General features: G+C 38.9%; 1 long non-coding RNA gene across 1 annotated transcript; it reads left to right on the forward strand.

Moving 5' to 3' along the window:
- Positions 1-3,678: 3,678 nt before the first annotated feature.
- LOC115834822 lies at positions 3,679-16,336 on the forward strand. Its single transcript, XR_004029816.1, has 3 exons — positions 3,679-4,234; positions 4,352-4,520; positions 16,230-16,336. It is a non-coding gene; the product is annotated as an uncharacterized LOC115834822 (long non-coding RNA).
- The last annotated feature ends 4,230 nt before the right edge of the window (positions 16,337-20,566 follow it).

Genomic DNA, 20,566 nt, shown 5'->3' on the forward strand with positions numbered 1-20,566 from the left:
TGAGAAATTATTCTCTCTGCAGGTGCAAAATCTGCTAAATAGAATATATTTTCAATTCTATTTTCTGTATTAAAATGCATAAATACTGCAGACATGATGGTGACAAAAATAGTGTTTTTGCCTCCTTTCAGAGTACCTTTATTCTATAAACATTTTTGCAAGACCAGGATAATTTGTTCCTATTTATGGCACTTTTAAATGTTTTGTAAAATTTAGAGGCTACAAAAATCATAGTCCTCATTTCATTGCAGTGCAGAACTGAGTACAAATGTATCCAATTGTAAAAAGGAGTACCATCAAAAGATTCTTCCCACATGTTGAAATTTCGAAAGCATACGTATAGTTTCAAAATTATATCTTCTATCCTGAGCGCTCATCAATTAATTTGCTCATTTCCACCCTTGCTCTTGCTGGGATAACTTTAATCATCTTTCTGTTTGCAACCATTGTTTTTAAAGATATTTCAGCACTTGTTGATATTTTTATCTGATTTTTGTAATAGCATTCACAATGATGTCAGCTAGTTCATCTTTGGCAAGAAAAGCCCTGGGTTACTGAAAACAATGGATACGGAGGTACATCTTGTGAATGTATAAACATTCAAAATTATGAGAAAACAGCCTGAAAGAATCTGTATCACATTTCCAGAGTTCGTAATAAGGAAGACCGTTTCCTTCCCATCTGTTTTCCATATTGATTTAAAATGGGTACTGGCCAGAATTCTCGACTGATTCATTTATACTCAAATCATTTTCCACATACACCAAAGTGTTTGACTCCAAACCCCTATATTAGGTGAAGATGCTCCTAACAGTTCTGGTTATCAGGAAGCAGCCTCACATCTCAAGTTCCAGCCAAAAGCAAAAGCCGGGGTCAGGCATGGCTTTTTAATGAGAAAAATGTGTAGGCATATCCCTCACTAACACTGCATGGGGAACTTTTGGTTCCTATGAACTTATGCAAATTGATTATTAAAATAAATATTAGTTTGGACTCATAATGGTACAAAAAAGTATATTAATAAAAGAGGATATAAGTAGGTATAAACTAGGAAAGGGGAAAAAATTGGGTGCCCTATACTACATTGATTTGACCCGTTGGTACTCTCTGTAAATTTGATGAAAGAAAAAAATGTCTAGCATAACATAGGCATCCCACACACATGTACCATCCTATAATGATAATCAGATATTCTTTTTGGCCAAAAAATTCCTTGAGAACAACAGTGTATCAAAGATTCTATCATGTCCTCACTCCTGACAGCTCAGGGCTAACCAGGTTCTATGTGAATATCTCTAAGTACAAGAAAACAATACTTAGCCATTACGTGGGAATAACATTAAACGTCACAGTCACAGTTTCAATGACATCTTTTTAAAGCATTATATTGCCCCAGTCCCTTGATATCTAAGTCAATTAGTGACAATAGTGGCTGGTGGTCCGGTTGCAAAAAAAAAAAGGTGGCATCCAATATTTGATTTCTTGGCAGTCTTACCAACTTATAAAGCTCTTTGTCTACTTAGCACATTGGTTTGTGCACAGGATGGACTCAATATGTGTTTCGCAATTAAATTAGAAAACACGCATGTGAATTATTTCTGGAAATCAATTTTTAACACAATGTCAATTTGTGTGAGTATATACTGGTGCCTAGGAACTGAGTATCTTTGTTTTGCTGACAGTTTCTTAAACTTTCAAAGCCTGTTACTTCCCCAAACTCTATTTTAATCTTGAAAAACTTCATTTTCCTTTCCTGTACACATGCTATTATTTTAGCTGGGAATAAATTCCAGAGCATTGAACCACATTCTACAAATTCTGTGAAGTTTGATATGACCTTCTTCTCCAAAGTGGCTATTGAAAGAGTTGTTCATCTGACAGGTTTCAATGGTATTTAATCACTTTCCTCCTTCTCCTATTGGAAAATGTGTTTTCTTTACTCAGACAATTGAAAAATATTGTCATTGTTTTGAATTATCTTGTCTTTTAAAAGAATTTCATCTCAGGAGTTACTTCAGCTTCTTTTCAATGTGTATACTTTTTAACCTGTCTATTTTATAGAGTGTTAAGTATGTTTTTCTTATTTCTCTAGTGTCTTTGACTGATTTATAAGGTTTTACTTTTAACTTACAAATTGTAGTTTTTCAGTTCTAGGGTTAAGGAGGTGATTTTTTCTTACTATGATGAGTTCCTTTACAAAGGACATTTTTAGTGTTGTCTACCTTTTCTATGATCACAGCTCACTTTTGTATTTCCTGTAATTTTTTTCTAACCTTAGTCTTTCCTATAAAAGTCAATTTTTGAACTCTTTCACATTTCTTGCCAGAATCAATTGTTTTCTTTTCTGACTCCTGTTTCATTCTAGGCTCTTCTCCTCTGTTTTTGATGCTGTCATTCCTACCTTTGCTCATTTCTCTGTGTCTCTGCCTACCTTTCCATATTGCATCACAGTGATTATTTAAAATATATGTTGTAGACATCTCTCTGGGCCAGGTCGTCACCTTTTATATATTTGAAAATACAGTTTATCTCCAAACCTACTTCTCTATTATTGGAGAAAATACTTTGGCGCCTTCTCTACCACACAAAGTTGGAAAGTTTACAAGGTGGCAACAGTCTGAATTTAAGAATTCTGGGGATCTACACATGTGAGTAAAGATAAGTGACAATTTGGAATAATGAGAGAAGAAAACCTAGGAGCAAGTGATAAAGTGAACTTAAAGAGAAAGAAAAAACATAAAATGAACAAATAAGAGTATAAGAAATGTTAGGCAAATCTACTTTCCTGATTTGTATGTAAACCATATTGAAGAAGTGGAAGCAAGTTTCTCATCAAAATATTTAATTCCAAGGGAATGTTTTTTAATACAGATATCCCAGGCAGCAGGTATGGTTCTGGAGGTGGGGTTTTAGGTACCAGAAAAGAATGGTGTGCACTTCATGCCTTCTGGGAGTTTAGTTTACTTATGCTGAGAAAACCTGCAACACAAATAATTGCACTAGAAAATAAGGGGTAATACAAGGTCACTGTTGATTAAGTTGTGAATAAATGGAACAAACCATCACATCTCTAAAATCAGAGGAGAAAGGAGTTTTGTGACTTAGATCAGTGCCTTGATACTATTGTATTATTATTTTAACATGTATTTCTATTAAATAATAATGCACATCTTTCTATACTTTTTTGTATATGATTTTGAAACCAATAACTTGTTGATTATTAAAAACCCAAACATCCTTGGTTAATTAAGAAGGCAGATTTAGTCTGGCTAGGGGTTATCCATTTTATTATCATTTGAAAGCATTAGCTTTGAGCTTGAAAAGGAAGACGTGATCTCACCTTTATGTAGAATTTTTTTAAAGTTGAACTCACAGAAGTAGAGAGTAGAATGGTGTTTACCAGGAGTGGGTGTGGGAGGGTGGGTTGCACTGATGTTGGTCAAAGGATATGAAAGCAGAAGGAAAAAGTTCAAGAGATTTATTGTATATCATAGTTAATAACAATACACTGTATTCTTGTGAATTGCTAGGAGAATAGATTTTATTAAGTGTTTTCACCATAAAAATATGATGAGTATGTGAGGTAGCGTATCATTACTTCATATACTCTTGATTTAGCCATTTCATAATGTATACATATTTATAAACATGATGTTTTATGCAACACATATATAAATTTTTAACAATTAAAAATAACTTTTTAAAAAGAAAAGGAGTTTCATACGTCTGCAACAGAAAGTTTGAAATGTTTGCAATTTAATTAAAGACAGGAGTAATCACAAAATATGTGCATAAAATGGCAGTCTTTAATAAGCATTCATCACCACTTAGAGCTGTAGGCCTCAATATGCAACTGCCCAAGTGTTTGGTAATCAGGAATGAATAAATGCTTGCTCCTGGGATGCCAGATGGAGAAGGCCAGACAGTCTTAACATAAGAAAGAAAACTGAAAGTGAAATTTAAGGCTGTAGCTAAGTCATGGATTGCATTAAATAAATGATAAAATAGCAGGGTTTGAGAGAGAGGTTGTTAGTAACTGGAAACCATTTTAACTGCTTTCTTTTTTTAAAAATGTTCTTCAGTTTTCCACTTTTTCTGCTGAAGCTATCAAGGAAGATCACTGCAATTTTGAATGAGATGTTCCACAATTTTTCCATGGCACTGATTAAAACTCAATGGCAAATACTTTGTGCTGCCCCCACATTTACCTGATAATGGATCACAATCACAACAAGTAACTGAAATCTTTTTCAAGAAATAATATGCTGCCATTAGGCATTTGGGGTGAAAGGAAAAATGCACTGAATAAATGCCTTTATTCTGATATTATTTGGGGTCCTTTCTCCACTAGCCTTTCAGATTGCTATAGTACAGCTTGGATGCACTCAAAATACTCAGTGAAGGGAATGAGCTTGAGCTTCCAGAAACTCATTGACAGAGGCTCATGAGCAGCTGTGAGTGAATCTGCATACACCTTGCATCTCCTCTTTAAACAGTGCTGGCCACACAAAACCTCACTGGTAAGGTTTGAAGCAAATAATGGGTTCAGCACTTCCTGAGCAGGAGATGCTCCTGAGAAGACAGTGTCAGGCTATTTGCTTATAAAATTATTTGGGAAGGGATCATAAATAAAAAAATTTTCTCTTATTTGTTTATACATTTCCTTAGAAAGTCCTTAATCAACTTATATTAGAAACAATTTTTAAAGCAGAACAGGTCACTCTGTTTACTATTTTGAAAACCCTTGAAGGGGAGCATTGCCTACAAGATAAAATACATGATGCCAACCACAGAATGGAAGGCCCTTTAAAATCTTTCCTGATACCTAATGCTTCCGCTGCCTCAAACCATGCTGCTTTTGCTCCTGCGTGAGTGTATTAGTCATTCTCATGCTGCTAATAAAGACATATTCAAGACTGGGTAATTTTTAAAAGAAAGAGGTTTAATGGACTCACAGTTTCACATGGCTGAAGAAGCCTCACAATCACAGCAGAAGACAACGGAAGAGCAAAGGCGTGCTCTTACATGGCTGCTGGCAAGGTCTTGTTCACGGGACTGCCCATTTATAAAACCATCTGATCTCATGAGAGGTATTCACTATTGTGAGAATAGCATGGGGGAAACCTCTGCCATGATTCAATTCTCTCCGCCTGGGCCAGCCCTTGACATGTGGGGATTATTACAATTCAAGGTGAGATTTGGGTATGGACACAGCCAAATCATATCAATGAGCTAGAGCTGGCTACTCACCCCCACCAAAACCCTTTGCATTTTCATGTCTCTGTTCGCTTGTTTTATTTTTCCGTTTGATTAAAATGTCATCATTTCTCTGGTAGACTCCTAAAAAATTAACAATCAGAATGTTTCCAATGCTTCCATTCTACCCTTAACCCTCCAAATAACTGCCCCTTTCTTCCTCTAGTTTTCCCCCACAGTACCTTATAAATATTTTATTGTTGCCTTGTGTTATTTTAGTTTGATCTCCTCAATGGCAGAAATTGTTCCTGTGTCACTGGAACTAAGCATAGTGATGGGCACATGGTAGAAACTCATCAAGTATTTGTAGAAAGAAACAACCAGAAAGATAGGAGGATGCAGAGGCTGGCAAGGAGAGAAAGAAGAGAAGAGATAGACAAATGAGGATATGAAGGAGAAAAAAGGAAAGGAAGGGAATGAAGGGTTGGAGTGAAGGGAAGAGGGAATTACATAAACAGAAAATAAGTCTTCAACCACGTGAGTAAAATTAAAATGTCACTATTCATCAAAAAAAAAATCAAAATTTAAAATGTGCTAATTTGGGAATTAGAGAAATCGAAAAGTAGTAAATACCTATAATAAATATCCTGGTAGGTAACACCTGGCCAAAAAATATGAGAGTGACTATGAAACAATATTCCAGAGTCCTCAAGTCAAAAGGACTAATCAGTTAATATTTTGTCGACATTGATCTACTTTTATTAGAATCAAAAATAAGGCAGTTGTCATCACTTAGGTGTGAAGGCACCAACATCAATTTCTGAGCCTGAAATGAACATTTTTGAGAAACATCCTCATAACATGTATCCCTAACCACATGTTAAGGACTAATGACATTTATTCTAAGATTGTATTTTAGAATTTACTGGCAAAAGTAGAGTGATGATAATGGAAATAACAGGATAAGAAAAAAGGGGGGAAAAAAAAGCAAAGATATTTTATCTTAACATATTTACATGTTAAGTCTATTCAAAATATTTTATATATCAAACCTGTATTGGCCCAGATCAGGAATGAAAACTATAACAACTCAAGTAGAACTCATTTGGTGAGATGCAGACCATTTGGGTTGCTATCACAGGTTTTTAATTTCTCTCTTATTCTAGTATCTTTCATTTCAATTTCCTTGGATCAGGACTTTATTATATCAGATTAATGGAAGAAATCTAATTCTATCATACATATGGTTACTTCTGGATTAATTTGTTAAATAGGCTTTAATTTTATTGTTTGTTCGAATCTCTCTCTAACCTGAAGCTTCCCTCTAAGTATTTGCCTAATATATCAGGGTGACATACTTCATAGAACTCGAGTATTCACTATGTGCACATCTATATTCAACTTTCTGTCTGTGGTTAATGGGTTATCTTAGTTCACCCCACTGTAATGGGTCAGTCATGTTTGCCCACTACATGAAAACGTAATGACATTTTGCTCAACCAAGATTGTACTTGCAAGGGGAAAAAAGTGAAAGGAGAGATGCTTCTGTTTTCTTTCCATTGTTCCTTTATTTCTTTAGTCTTTGAGTACATTGAGTTGAGAACAGGAAAAACTGAGCGAGCTGGAAAAAAGATAGAAGCTTGACAAACAATCAAAATTATATGAGGGAATTACTTCTTTTTTTTTTTCAGTTTCAAATCTTTTTATTCTTTTTTTTTTATTATTATACTTTAGGTTTTAGGGTACATGTGCACAATGTGCAGGTTTGTTACATATGTATCCATGTGCCATGTTAATTTCCTGCACCCATTAACTCGTCATTTAGCATTAGGTATATCTCCTAATGCTGTCCCTTCCCCCTCCCCCCACCCCACAACAGTCCCTGGAATGTGATGTTCCCCTTCCTGTGTCCATGAGTTCTCATTGTTCAATTCCCACCTATGAGTGAGAACATGCGGTGTTTGGTTTTTTGTCCTTGCGATAGTTTACTGAGAATGATGTTTTCCAGTTTCATCCATGTCCCTACAAAGGACATGATCTCATCATTTTTTATGGCTGCATAGTATTCCATGGTGTATATGTGCCACATTTTCTTAATCCAGTCTATCGTTGTTGGACATTTGGGTTGGTTCCAAGTCTTTGCTATTGTGAATAGTGCCGCAATAAACATACGTGTGCATGTGTCTTTATAGCAGCATGATTTATAGTCCTTTGGGTATATACCCAGTAATGGGATGGCTGGGTCAAATGGTATTTCTAGTTCTAGATCCCCGAGGAATCGCCACACTGACTTCCACAATGGTTGAACTAGTTTACAGTCCCACCAACAGTGTAAAAGTGTTCCTATTTCTCCACATCCTCTCCAGCACCTGTTGTTTCCTGTTTTTTTAATGATGGCCATTCTAACTGGTGTGAGATGGTATCTCACTGTGGTTTTGATTTGCATTTCTCTGATGGCCAGTGATGATGAGCATTTCTTCATGTGTTTTTTGGCTGCATAAATGTCTTCTTTTGAGAAGTGTCTGTTCATGTCCTTTGCCCACCTTTTGATGGGGTTGTTTGTTTTTTTCTTGTAAATTTGTTTGAGTTCATTGTAGATTCTGGATATTAGCCCTTTGTCAGATAAGTAGGTTGCAAAAATTTTCTCCCATTCTGTAGGTTGCCTGTTCACTCTGATGGTAGTTTCTTTTGCTGTGCAGAAGCTCTTTAGTTTAATGAGATCCCATTTGTCAATTTTGGCTTTTGTTGCCATTGCTTTTGGTGTTTTAGACATGAAGTCCTTACCCACGCCTATGTCCTGGATGGTATTGCCTAGGTTTTCTTGTAGGATTTTAATGGTTTTAGGACTAACATTTAAGTCTTTAATCCATCTTGAATTAATTTTTGTATAAGGTGTAAGGAAGGGATCCAGTTTCAGCTTTCTACATATGGCTAGCCAATTTTCCCAGCACCATTTATTAAATAGGGAATCCTTTCCCCATTTCTTGTTTTTGTCAGGTTTGTCAAAGATCAGATAGTTGTAGATATGCGGCATCATTTCTGAGGGCTCTGTTCTGTTCCATTGATCTATATCTCTGTTATGGTACCAGTACCATGCTGTTTTGGTTACTGTAGCCTTGTAGTATAGTTTGAAGTCAGGTAGCGTGATGCCTCCAGCTTTGTTCTTTTGGCTTAGGATTGACTTGGCGATGCGGGCTCTTTTTTGGTTCCATATGAACTTTAAAGTAGTTTTTTCCAGTTCTGTGAAGTCATTGGTAGCTTGATGGGGATGGCATTGAATCTATAAATTACTTTGGGCAGTATGGCCATTTTCACGATATTGATTCTTCCAACCCATGAGCATGGAATGTTCTTCCATTTGTTTGTATCCTCTTTTATTTCATTGAGCAGTGGTTTGTAGTTCTCCTTGAAGAGGTCCTTCACATCCCTTGTAAGTTGGATTCCTAGGTATTTTATTCTCTTTGAAGCAATTGTGAATGGGAGTTCACTCATGATTTGGCTCTCTATTTGTCTGTGATTGGTGTACAAGAATGCATGTGATTTTTGTACTTTGATTTTGTATCCTGAGACTTTGCTGAAGTTGCTAATCAGCTTAAGGAGATTTTGGGCTGAGACAATGGGATTTTCTGGATATACAATCATGTCATCTGCAAACAGGGACAGTTTGACTTCCTCTTTTCCTAATTGAATACCCTTTATTTCCTTCTCCTGCCTGATTGCTCTGGCCAGAACTTCCAGCACTATGTTGAATAGGAGCGGTGAGAGAGGGCATCCCTGTCTTGTGCCAGTTTTCACAGGGAATGCTTCCAGTTTTTGCCCATTCAGTATGATATTGGCTGTGGGTTTGTCGTATATAGCTCTTATTATTTTGAGATACGTCCCATCAATACCTAATTTATTGAGAGTTTTTAGCATGAAGCGTTGTTGAATTTTATCAAAGGCCTTTTCTGCATCTATTGAGATAATAATGTGGTTTTTGTCTTTGGTTCTGTTTATATGCTGGATTACATTTATTGATTTGCATATGTTGTACCAGCCTTGCATCCCAGGGATGAAGCCCACTTGATCATGGTGTATAAGCTTTTTGATGTGCTGCTGGATTCGGTTTGCCAGTATTTTATTGAGGATTTTTGCATCAATGTTCATCAAGGATATTGGTCTAAAATTCTCTTTTTTGGTTATGTCTCTGCCAGGCTTTGGTATCAGGACGATGCTGGCTTCATAAAATGTGTTAGGGAGGATTCCCTCTTTTTCTATCGATTGGAATAGTTTCAGAAGGAATGGTACCAGTTCCTCCTTGTACCTCTGGTAGAATTCAGCTGTGAATCCATCAGGTCCTGGACTCTTTTTGGTTGGTAAGCTATTGATTATTGCCACAATTTCAGAACCTGTTATTGGTCTATTCAGAGATTCGACTTCTTCCTGATTTAGTCTTGGGAGGGTGTATTTGTCGAGGAATTTATCCATTTCTTCTAGATTTTCTAGTTTATTTGCATAGAGGTGTTTGTAGTATTCTCTGATGGTAGATTGTATTTCTGTGAGATCGGTGGTGATATCCCCTTTTTCATTTTTTATTGCATCTATTTGATTCTTCTCTCTTTTCTTCTTTATTAGTCTTGCTAGCGGTCTATCAATTTTGTTGATCTTCTCAAAAAACCAGCTCCTGGATTCATTAATTTTTTGAAGAGTTTTTTGTGTCTCTATTTCCTTCAGTTCTGCTCTGATTTTAGTTATTTCTAGCCTTCTGCTAGCTTTTGAATGTGTTTGCTCTTGCTTTTCTAGTTCTTTTAATTGTGATGTTAGGGTGTCAATTTTGGATCTTTCCTGCTTTCTCTTGTGGGCATTTAGTGCTATAAATTTCCCTCTACACACTGCTTTGAATGTGTCCCAGAGATTCTGGTATGTTGTGTCTTTGTTCTCGTTGGTTTCAAAGAACATCTTTATTTCTGCCTTCATTTCATTATGTACCCAATAGTCATTCAGGAGCAGGTTGTTCAGTTTCCATGTAGTTGAGCGGTTTTGAGTGAGTTTTTTAATCCTGAGTTCTAGTTTGATTGCACTGTGGTCTGAGAGACAGTTTGTTATAATTTCTGTTCTTTTACATTTGCTGAGGAGAGCTTTACTTCCAACTATGTGGTCAATTTTGGAATAGGTGTGGTGTGGTGTGAAAAAAATGTATATTCTGTTGATTTGGGGTGGAGAGTTCTGTAGATGTCTATTAGGTCCACTTTGTGCAGAGCTGAGTTCAATTCCTGGATATCCTTGTTAACTTTCTGTCTCGTTGATCTGTCTAATGTTGACAGTGGGGTGTTAAAATCTCCCATTATTATTGTGTGGGAGTTTAAGTCCCTTTGTAGGTCACTCAGGACTTGCTTTATGAATCTGGGTGCTCCTGTGTTGGGTGCATATATATTTAGGATAGTTAGCTCTTCTTGTTGAATTGATCCCTTTACCATTATGTAATGGCCTTCTTTGTCTCTTTTGATCTTTGTTGGTTTAAAGTCTATTTTATCAGAGACTAGGACTGCAACCCCTGCCTTTTTTTGTTTTCCATTTGCTTGATAGATCTTCCTCCATCCCTTTATTTTGAGTCTATGTGTGTCTCTGCACGTGAGATGGGTTTCCTGAATACAGCACACTGATGGGTCCTGACTCCTTATCCAGTTTGCCAGTCTGTGTCTTTTAATTGGAGCATTTAGCCCATTTACATTTAACGTTAATATTGTTATGTGTGAATCTGATCCTGCCATTATGATGTTAGTTGGTTATTTTGCTCATTAGTTGATGCAGTTTCCTCCTAGCCTCGATGGTCGTTACAATTTGGCATGTTTTTGCAGTGGCTGGTACCGGTTGTTCCTTTCCATGTTTAGTGCTTCCTTCAGGAGCTCTTTTAGGGCAGGCCTGGTGGTGACAAAATCACTCAGCGTTTGCTTGTCTGTAAAGTATTTTATTTCTCCTTCACTTATGAAGCTTAGTTTGGCTGGATATGAAATTCTGGGTTGAAAATTCTTTTCTTTAAGAACGTTGAATATTGGCCCCCACTCTCTTCTGGCTTGTAGAGTTTCTGCTGAGAGATCAGCTGTTAGTCTGATGGGCTTCCCTTTGTGGGTAACCCGACCTTTCTCTCTGGCCGCCCTTAACATTTTTTCCTTCATTTCAACTTTGGTGAATCTGACAATTATGTGTCTTGGAGTTGCTCTTCTCGAGGAGTATCTTTGTGGCGTTCTCTGTATTTCCTGAATCTGAATGTTGGCCTGCCTTGCTAGATTGGGGAAGTTCTCCTGGATAATATCTTGCAGAGTGTTTTCCAACTTGGTTCCATTCTCCCCGCCATTTTCAGGTACACCAATCAGACGTAGGTTTGGTCGTTTCACGTAGTCCCAAATTTCTTGGAGGCTTTGTTCATTTCTTTTTATTCTTTTTTCTCTAAACTTCCCTTCTCGCTTCATTTCATTCATTTCATCTTCCATCAGCGATACCCTTTCTTCCAGTTGATCGCATCTGCTACTGAGGCTTCTGCAATCTTCACGTAGTTCTCGAAACTTGGCTTTCAGCTCCATCATCTCCTTTAAGCCCTTCTCTCCATTGGTTATTCTAGTTATCCATTCTTCTAATTTTTTCAAAGTTTTTAACTTCTTTGCTATTGTTTTGAATTTCCTCCTGTAGCTCAGATTAGTTTGATCATCTGAAGCCTTCTTCTTTCAGCTCGTCAAAGTCATCCTCCATCCAGCTTTGTTCCGTTGCTGGTGAGGAACTGCGTTCCTTTGGAGGAGGAGAGGTGCTCTGCTTTTTAGAGTTTCCAGTTTTTCTGCTCTGTTTTTTCCCCATCTTTGCGGTTTTATCTACTTTTGGTCTTTGATGATGGTGATGTACAGATGGGTTTTTGGTGTGGATGTCCTTTCTGTTTGTTAGTTTTCCTTCTACCAGACAGGACCCTCAGCTGCAGGTCTGTTGGAGTTTACTAGAGGTCCACTCCAGACCCTGTTTGGCTGGGTGTCAGCAGCGGTGGCTGCAGAACAGCGGATTTTCGTGAGACCACAAATTCAGCTGTCTGATAGTTCCTCTGGAAGTTTTGTCTCAGAGGAGTACCCGGCCGAGTGAGGTGTCAGTCTGTCCCTACTGGGGGGGTGCCTCCCAGTTAGGCTGCTCAGGGGTGAGGGACCCACTTTAGGAGGCAGTCTGTCTGTTCTCAGATCTCCAGCTGCGTGCTGGGAGAACCACCACTCTCTTCAAAGCTGTCAGACCGACAGGGACATTTAAGTCTCCGGAATTTCCTGCTGACTTTTTGTTTGTCTGTGCCCTGCCCCCAGAGGTGGAGCCTACAGAGGCAGACAGGCCTCCTTGAGCTGTGGTGGGCTCCACCCAGTTGGAGCTTCCTGGCTGCTTTGTTTACCTAAGCAAGCCTGGGCAATGGCGGGCGCCCCTCCCCCAGCCTCGCTGCTGCCCTGCAGCTTGATCTCAGACTGCTGTGCTAGCAATCAGCGAGACTCCGTGGGCATAGGACCCTCCGAGCCAGATGCGGGACACAATCTCCTAGTGTGCCGTTTTCCAGGCCCATTGGGAAAGCGCAGTATGAGGGTGGGACTGACCCGATTATCCAGGTGCCGTCTGTTACCCCTTTCTTTGACTAGGAAAGGGAACTCCCTGACCCCTTGCGCTTCCCGAGTGAGGCAGTGCCTCGCCCTGCTTCGGCTCGCGCACGGTGCGCTTCACCGACTGTCCTGCACCCACTGTTTGGCACTCCCTAGTGAGATGAAACCAGTACCTCAAGCAGAAATGCAGAAATCACCAGTCTTCTGTGTCGCTCGGGCTGGGAGCTGGAGACCGGAGCTGTTCCTATTTGGCCATCTTGGCTCCACCCCGAGGGAATTACTTCTAAAACACCTTGCTACAGTTTTCTCCCTGGCCAGCACAAACTTCTGTTTAGAAGAATATTAGAGGCCATGCGCGGTGGCTCACGCCTGTAATCCCAGCACTTTGGGAGGCCGAGGCGGGCGGATCATGAGGTCAGGAGATCGAGACCACGGTGAAACTGTCTCTACTAAAAACACACACACACAAAATTAGGTGGGCACGGTGGCGAGCGCCTGTAGTCCCAGCTACTCGGGATGGTGAGGCAGGAGAATGGCGAGAACCCGGGAGGCAGAGAGCTTGCAGTGAGCCAAGATCACGCCACTGCACTCCAGCCTGGGCGACTGAGTAAGACTCTGTCTCAAAAAAAAAAAAAAAAAGGAATATTAGAGAACCACATTTTATTTTCAACATTATCAAACAGTTGCCTTCTTTTAAAGAAACCAATAATTAACCAATGGTTCTGAAAACAGTAATCGCTTATGACTGTCATTGAAATCACTGTTAGTGGAGTATTGATGGCAGGTTCCAGACAATTGCCAGAGACAAAAAAAAAAGTACTACCTGAAATATTTTTCATATAGCTCCTGTGGATATCTCTAAATACAATTTTCTATTCTTTGTGACAGATATTCCCAAACAGGTCTAGAAAAATATACTATTCCACGAACTTGCTCCACCCCAAGTAGGTCTCCCTGGGAATTAATTATTTTAGCCACAAATTCATTATAAAAGTTACAGCCTATAATGAACTTACACTGTTCTGTTGGAAGCCAGTTATGAGCAGTGTGTACTTGAAATCGTTTTTGTTTGATTCCTTCCTTCATTTATGGTTTAAAAAAATCTGCTCATTTAATCTCGTTTTTTTTTTGTTTTTTTTTTTGTTGCTTTTTTTTTTTTTTGAGATGGAGTGTTGCTCTGTAGCCCAGGCTGGAGTGCAGTGGCGTGATCTCAGCTCACTGCAAGCTCCGCCTCCCAGGTTCATGCCATTCTCCTGCCTCAGCCTCCCGAGTAGCTGCGACTACAGGCGCCCGCCACCACGCCCTGCTAATTTTTTTATATTTTTAGTAGAGACGGGGTTTCACTGTGGTCTCGATCTCCTGACCTCGTGATCTGGCTGCCTCGGCTTCCCAAAGTGCTGGGATTACAAGCGTGAGCCACCGCGCCCAGCCTGCTCATTTAATCTTGATTACATTTTCTGTGTTTTATTTTTCCCTCATTTTTAAAGCTAAAATATGTCAGTAGACCTCAGTCCTCAAATTGGCTTCACCTCTATCATTTCCAGGATCTCTCCTTTCTCTGTACTCTTCACTGCCCACATCAACTTGAAGCAAGCAAACAAGCAAGCAAATAATGATTCTTAAAGTGAAAATAATTCAATGTATTTGGGAAAGCCTTTAGTAGTTTTTAACATAAAAGAAAAAATATATAAGATAACGAGGCAAATTGCAGTATGCCTGTGAGAAAGCTTTAATTTTCCTGTCCATGGTGCAGTGGGGGTAGGGCATATAAGGAATAATTTATATCCTGAAATAATCCAAGTACCTCACTTTGTGAGTTTCCCAACTACCTCCTCATCATTCTCATTCAAAGGCTAGTGACATGGTGTTCACTGTTCGAGTAATGGGTTCACTAAAAACCCAGACTTTGCCACCATGTAATATATCCATGTAACAAAACTGCACTTGTACCCCCCGAATCTATAAAAATAATAAAATGCATAAAAAATGGATGCATTTGAATTCCACCTTTTAAAATTTCCCTATTCTCTCCTTGATGTGCTCCTAATATCCTACGGAATGTATCTGTGTGGTGGGTGGGGAATCCTATCAAACCATAAAACTAGATAATTAGAGCCTTAATAAATAGGCTTTCTGACCTCCTGTGGAGATCTTGAAAACCCTTGGAGATGAATTTCATACCTTTATTGCATGTTTCTTCTTGCCAGTGGCATAGCAGAAGGCATGGAGAAGAGAATTCCCTTTGGATACAGCATTAGCAGAAAGAGGCCTTCATGGTATGGTGAGCTGTTCCAGAGGAGAAATTGCTTCGTGTAATACTTGGGTGCCTAGTTCCTGACTTATTAGGCACTCAATAATGAGTGATAAATTAATAAATTAATGACCCAGTCAGTGAACAGGAATGAGAATTCTATTTGATCCTTGCACAACCTACTTCTAGTTAAGTGAACATGCACATGCCATTTTACCTACTTAAGTATCAGTTTTCTCATCTAAGAAATTGTAACAGAAATAAGAGTTCCGGCTATTTAACAGGGTTAGTCTGAGCTTCACATGACTTAGTGGATGTGAAAGCACTTGAAAACCTACCCATATCATACAGTTTGATAAGGCATGCAGAAGAGAATTCCCAGCACTTTGGGAAGCTGAGGTAGGAGGGTCTCTTGAGCCCAGGAATGTTACCAGCCCTGGCAACATAGTGAGATCGCACCTCTAAAAAATAAAATGAAATAAAATAAAATAAGCTTAAAAGCATTAGCTGGTGAGGTGGTACACATGCTTATAGCCTGGAGGCTGAGGCAGGAGGAATACTTGAGCCCAGAGGTTTGAGGCTGCAGTGGGCTATGATTATGCCACTGTACTCCAGCTTGGGTGACAGAGGAAAACCCCATCTCAAAAATAAATTAATAAAGAGCATGGTATTGCTCTCTTGCTCCCTCTCGTGCTTTGTGATATACCTGCTTCCCCTTCACCGTCAGCCATGAGTAAAAGTTTCCTGGGGCCCTTACCAGAAGCAGATGCCAGCCCTATGCTTCTGGTATACTCAGTAGAACTGTAGGCCAAATAAATCTCTTTCTTCCTAAATTACGCAGTTTCAGTTATTCCTTTATAGCAATGAAAGCTGGACTAATACACCAAATTAGAATGAAAACGATGTATGTACCCTTTCCCGCAGGACCTGCTGGCATGATTTACGTACGCGCTCTTCTCTTCATGGTACTGCTTAACTTAAGGAAACCAGCTAGCCAGGCTGGATTGGCTTAGTCCTCAATGAAACCATATTAATGCGCTGGCAAAGCTGGCTTTGGTACTTCCTCACCTGCTCCTAATTTGCACATAGGTCTGTTAGAAATTGCCTGACTCAAGTTCTGTTCAATTTCTCAGAATTATGATCCAAATGTCTTATTTCCCTCTCCTCTAATCTTTGAACACACGACATAGGCTCCAAACTCTTGTCAGCGTCTCAATAAATAGCTGTTGGTGAAAGGGGCCGGGCGGAGACCAAACTACACTGGTCGCGGTCAAGAGATCTTTATTGGAGGTATCGAGCAGCACTAAGCAAGGAGAAGGAAGAGAAGAGAGAGGGCTGCTGGTGTGCTGGGTTTTATATCCCTTGGGCCTGCGTGGATTGGGCTAGGGGCGGGCCCAAGGGAAGGCGGAAGATGCTTCTTTCTGATTGGCCCTCCTTTGTCGGGTTCAGACAGTGCCCCGTCAAGGAGGGGAGAAGAACCCAGAACTGGCCCCATCTTAAGGTACGGCGCCATTTTAAGGTACCCCATGTTACCTAACAGTTGGCCCTGCCCTGGAGCTGATCTAGCTCTGTACATCTTCCCTCTATCTTTGTCCTCAACCCTAATTCAAGTCTCAGCATCTTTTTATACCTACAATATCAGGATGGCCACACTGATGCTTAAAAATAGGTACTCCAGACATTGGGACTCAGAGCCTGCCTGTGCTGACCCCACTGCTGTGGAGAGCAGTGCATCACAGACTCCATTCACACTGGATCCGAGGTGCCTCTCTTGGAACCCTCTGGACTCTGTTTTCTTTTTAACAAATGTTTATTAGCAGTCGGGCGTGGTGGCTCACGCCTGTAATCCCAGCACTGTGGGAGGCCGAGGCGGGCAGATCACAAGGTCAGGAAATTGAGACCATCCTGGCTAACACGGTGAAACCCCGTCTGTACTAAAAATACAAAACGATTAGCCGGGCGTGGCGGGGGGGGCCTCTACTCCCAGGTGTTCTGGAGGCTGAGGCAGGAGAATGACGTGGACCTGGGAGGCGCAGCTTGCAGTGAGCGGAGATCCTGCGACTGCACTCTAGCCTGGGTGACAGAGCGAGACTCTGTCTTAAAAAAAAAAAAAAATAATAATAATAGTAATTATCAGCATCTACAAAGTACAAAATGTGTTTTAAATTATGCATAAAAAAGCTGATTTCTATAACTTACATTGTCTTCCTCTGTTCCTTCATAATTATTTTTGTTTGTTTACTCTTCGAGTGTCTATTCAAATACAAGCCAATAAGAAGATACACACACATATTCTTATTTCCCCCACATTCTTCCATGAAAACTTATATTGTAAACTTTTCTTCTCTATAAATCTTCACTCAACAACACATACCTATAAGTATATAGATAGTCTCCAAAACGTTTTTCAACTGCATAATATTCCATGGTGAGATATGTACTATCATTTATCCGCCGGTCTCCTACGTGTGGAGTCTCGGCTGCCTTCAGTCTTCTATTACAAATGATGCTACAAAAATGAACCTGGACATGCTATTTTCATACATGTGGTCATAGGAACGTGGAATTGCCTTGTCAAAGCATTAATGCATCTGTCATGTTTCTAGTTTATAGCCATTACTAATCTTCACTCATATAATTTGTTTCATTTTGTACTCCCGAAGTGTGAATATTTTCACACTTTGCTGTTTCTCTTTTGACTTTGCTTATGTTTGTGTTTCTGCTGTGCAGAAATTTCTAAAATTTAGAAATATTTTCTTTTATGTGGTTTCTGGATTTTGAGTCATCAGGCCTTTTGGATATCTTGTTTGCATTGATTCTTTGACATTTATTAAGGGTGACTTTGTGGACAAAAGCATGGCCGATTTTTCCTTATGTTTTACATGGTTTGAAAATTATGTCTAATGCATTTTCCGTACAAAATTCTAGATGTGTATATCCTTTTGAGGCTACTAATCAACTTTTTCAAATATTCTATAACTTTACTTTTTCTTTCTATGTGATCTAACAATTTCTGAAAACTGTAAGTTAAAATCTCCAAATGTATTTTGATTTATTTCCGTATGGAATTCTGTCAGGTGTTGCATTTTATAAGACTATATTGTTCTGGCACAGGTGTCTATGATCAATTATTATTTTTTTTTTTTAAGAAATGTCACTTTTATCTGTATGTAACTTCCCTTTTTTGTTCCTTATGACTTTTCCCCTTAATTCTCCCTTGGGGGAATCTGATAATTTGCTTTTCATGGATTAGGGATGGGCTAACCCAGGTGTTAGCTTCTCCCTTTTCTGCCTATTTAGAGATTCTGATAAAATTGGCTTTAGGGTGGAGTGTTTTTTATATTTAATACAGTTCTAAAACCTTCCAATCACACCTTCCCTCCTGCTATAGTTTGGATGTTTGTCCCTTTCAAATCTAATGTCGAAATTTGATCCCCAATGTTGGAGGTGGGGCCTAGTGGAAGGTGTTTAGGTTATGGGAGTGGATCTCGTGAATATATAAATTAGATTAATGGCCACCTCAGGAGTGAGTAAGCACTCTCTCTCTAGTAGTTCCCAAAAGAGCTAGTTGTTAAAAAGAGCCTGGCATCTCCTTTCTTGCTATGTCTTGCTCCCTCTCTTGCCATGTATCTCTGCACAGCTGGCTCCTCTTCACCTTCTTCCTTGAGTAGAAGTAGCTTGAGGTCCTCACCAGAAGCAGATACTGGAACCATGCTTCTTGTGCAGCCATAAGCCAAATAAACTTTTCCTCTTTGTAAGTTACCCAGTCTCAGGTATTCTTTTATAGCAACACAAAACAGACTAAGATGCTTCCTGTCTAGCAAATTTTGTATTTCAGGGAATCTGTTAATATCTCAACTCCAGGTGTTCTTTTCAAAGAACTGTCCTGGGTATATTCATCCAGATGTGGTAAATAATAATGGAATTCACAGTGGCCAGCCTATCAGCATTAAGTAGAACTGTTAAAATTTACTCATTAGTAGCACCTCCTTGATGTTACCCCAGTGAGTCCAGTCAGCACTGAACTGCTCTTACTGCTTTTTGGTCCCTAAATGGATCTGGCACAATCAATTATCCAACCAGGGCACAATCTGAAGAGCTGCCAAGGGGCTCTCTTTGGTACTCATTCTTTCTACCAGGATTTTCATTTCCTGAGCTTATGTTAGGCCCCAGTCATCATCTAGCAAATCGGCAGTTTCTTGTAGTTGAAGTATTAGCTTCTGGGATAAATAAACATTCTATTGTTTCTGGGATATCTGCAGGGTCATATCTGGGGGTGGGAATCAGCAGCTTTTATCTTGTCTAAAGTAGTCATTTTGTCTCTCCCACCCTTCCTAATAAATGCATATTTCACAGTTTACAATGAACCTCACAACATCTATCCCGAAATGGTGGCAGAACATATTTTTGCAAAAAAAAAAAAAAAAAACCTAAGACTTTATTGCATATCCATTTTATAAATAATTTAAATATATAGGCTTCTTGAAAATTGAGACCATATTTGATTAAGTATTGAATTTTTCTAAATATCTGCTTTGAGCATAGTAGGTGCATTATGAAAGATACTTGATTTAATGGGCATTTTCAACATAACTGAACTTCATAAGAATGCCTTTTACACATGGACAAGGAATATGGAAATTTACGCCATCTCAAATATGCCATCCAGGTTATTTTGTATATGAGAAGTTTATTTTCTCTCTGTCATGTGGTTTCTGAATGAAATTTTTCATGAGTATTATAGCTTAAATTATCTCCATTTCATTAGTTTAAAAGCCCAAAGAAGAAATCTAGTGTAAAAATCTTTCACTGAAACACTCAAGAGCTATATACTCTTTTTTCAAAAAATAATCTAAAACATAACCATGACACAGGTTGAGCTCAGAAAATACAAGTCATAAACTCAATTTTTGAAGAAGAGGTAGTACTGTCTAGTGTTAAAATCTTGGGCTTTCAAATATAGTTAGTTGTGCAATCATAGTTTTTTCTCCAAGATGAACAAATAGGGAGAAATTCAAGATAATGAAGTAAAAGTGGAAATTAAGAAAAACAGCAGAGTCTAGGATAAATTTAAGGTTTGGGCCATTTGAAATATCAGGAAAAAAATAATCACCAATCACCCATGCATCTGGTGAAAAAGCTACCTGGAGAAAGGGAACAGTAAATCACAGCTACTCATGAAGCTATAACAACACTACCAGGAAATCAAATCTCTATTTACAAACATGAGTACTTTCTTGCCAAAACTCTAAAGCTGCTTGACAGTCCTTTGTTTACACCATCAATTGTACCCATTTTTATTGCTAGTGTCTGGATAGTTAAATACTACTGGAGAAAATGATACAAAATGAATGGATATAACCATAAATGCATACTTATTAGATCTTAAAACTGCTTACTGGCTGGGCATGGTGGCTTACACCTGTAATCCCAGCACTTTGGGAGGCTAAAGTTGGTAGATCACTTGAGCTCAGAAGTTTAAGACCAGCCTGGGCAACAAAGTGAAACCCTGTCTCTATAAAAAATA

Source organism: Nomascus leucogenys, chromosome 4, assembly GCF_006542625.1.
Source record: "Nomascus leucogenys isolate Asia chromosome 4, Asia_NLE_v1, whole genome shotgun sequence".
NCBI classification, from domain to species: domain Eukaryota; kingdom Metazoa; phylum Chordata; class Mammalia; order Primates; family Hylobatidae; genus Nomascus; species Nomascus leucogenys.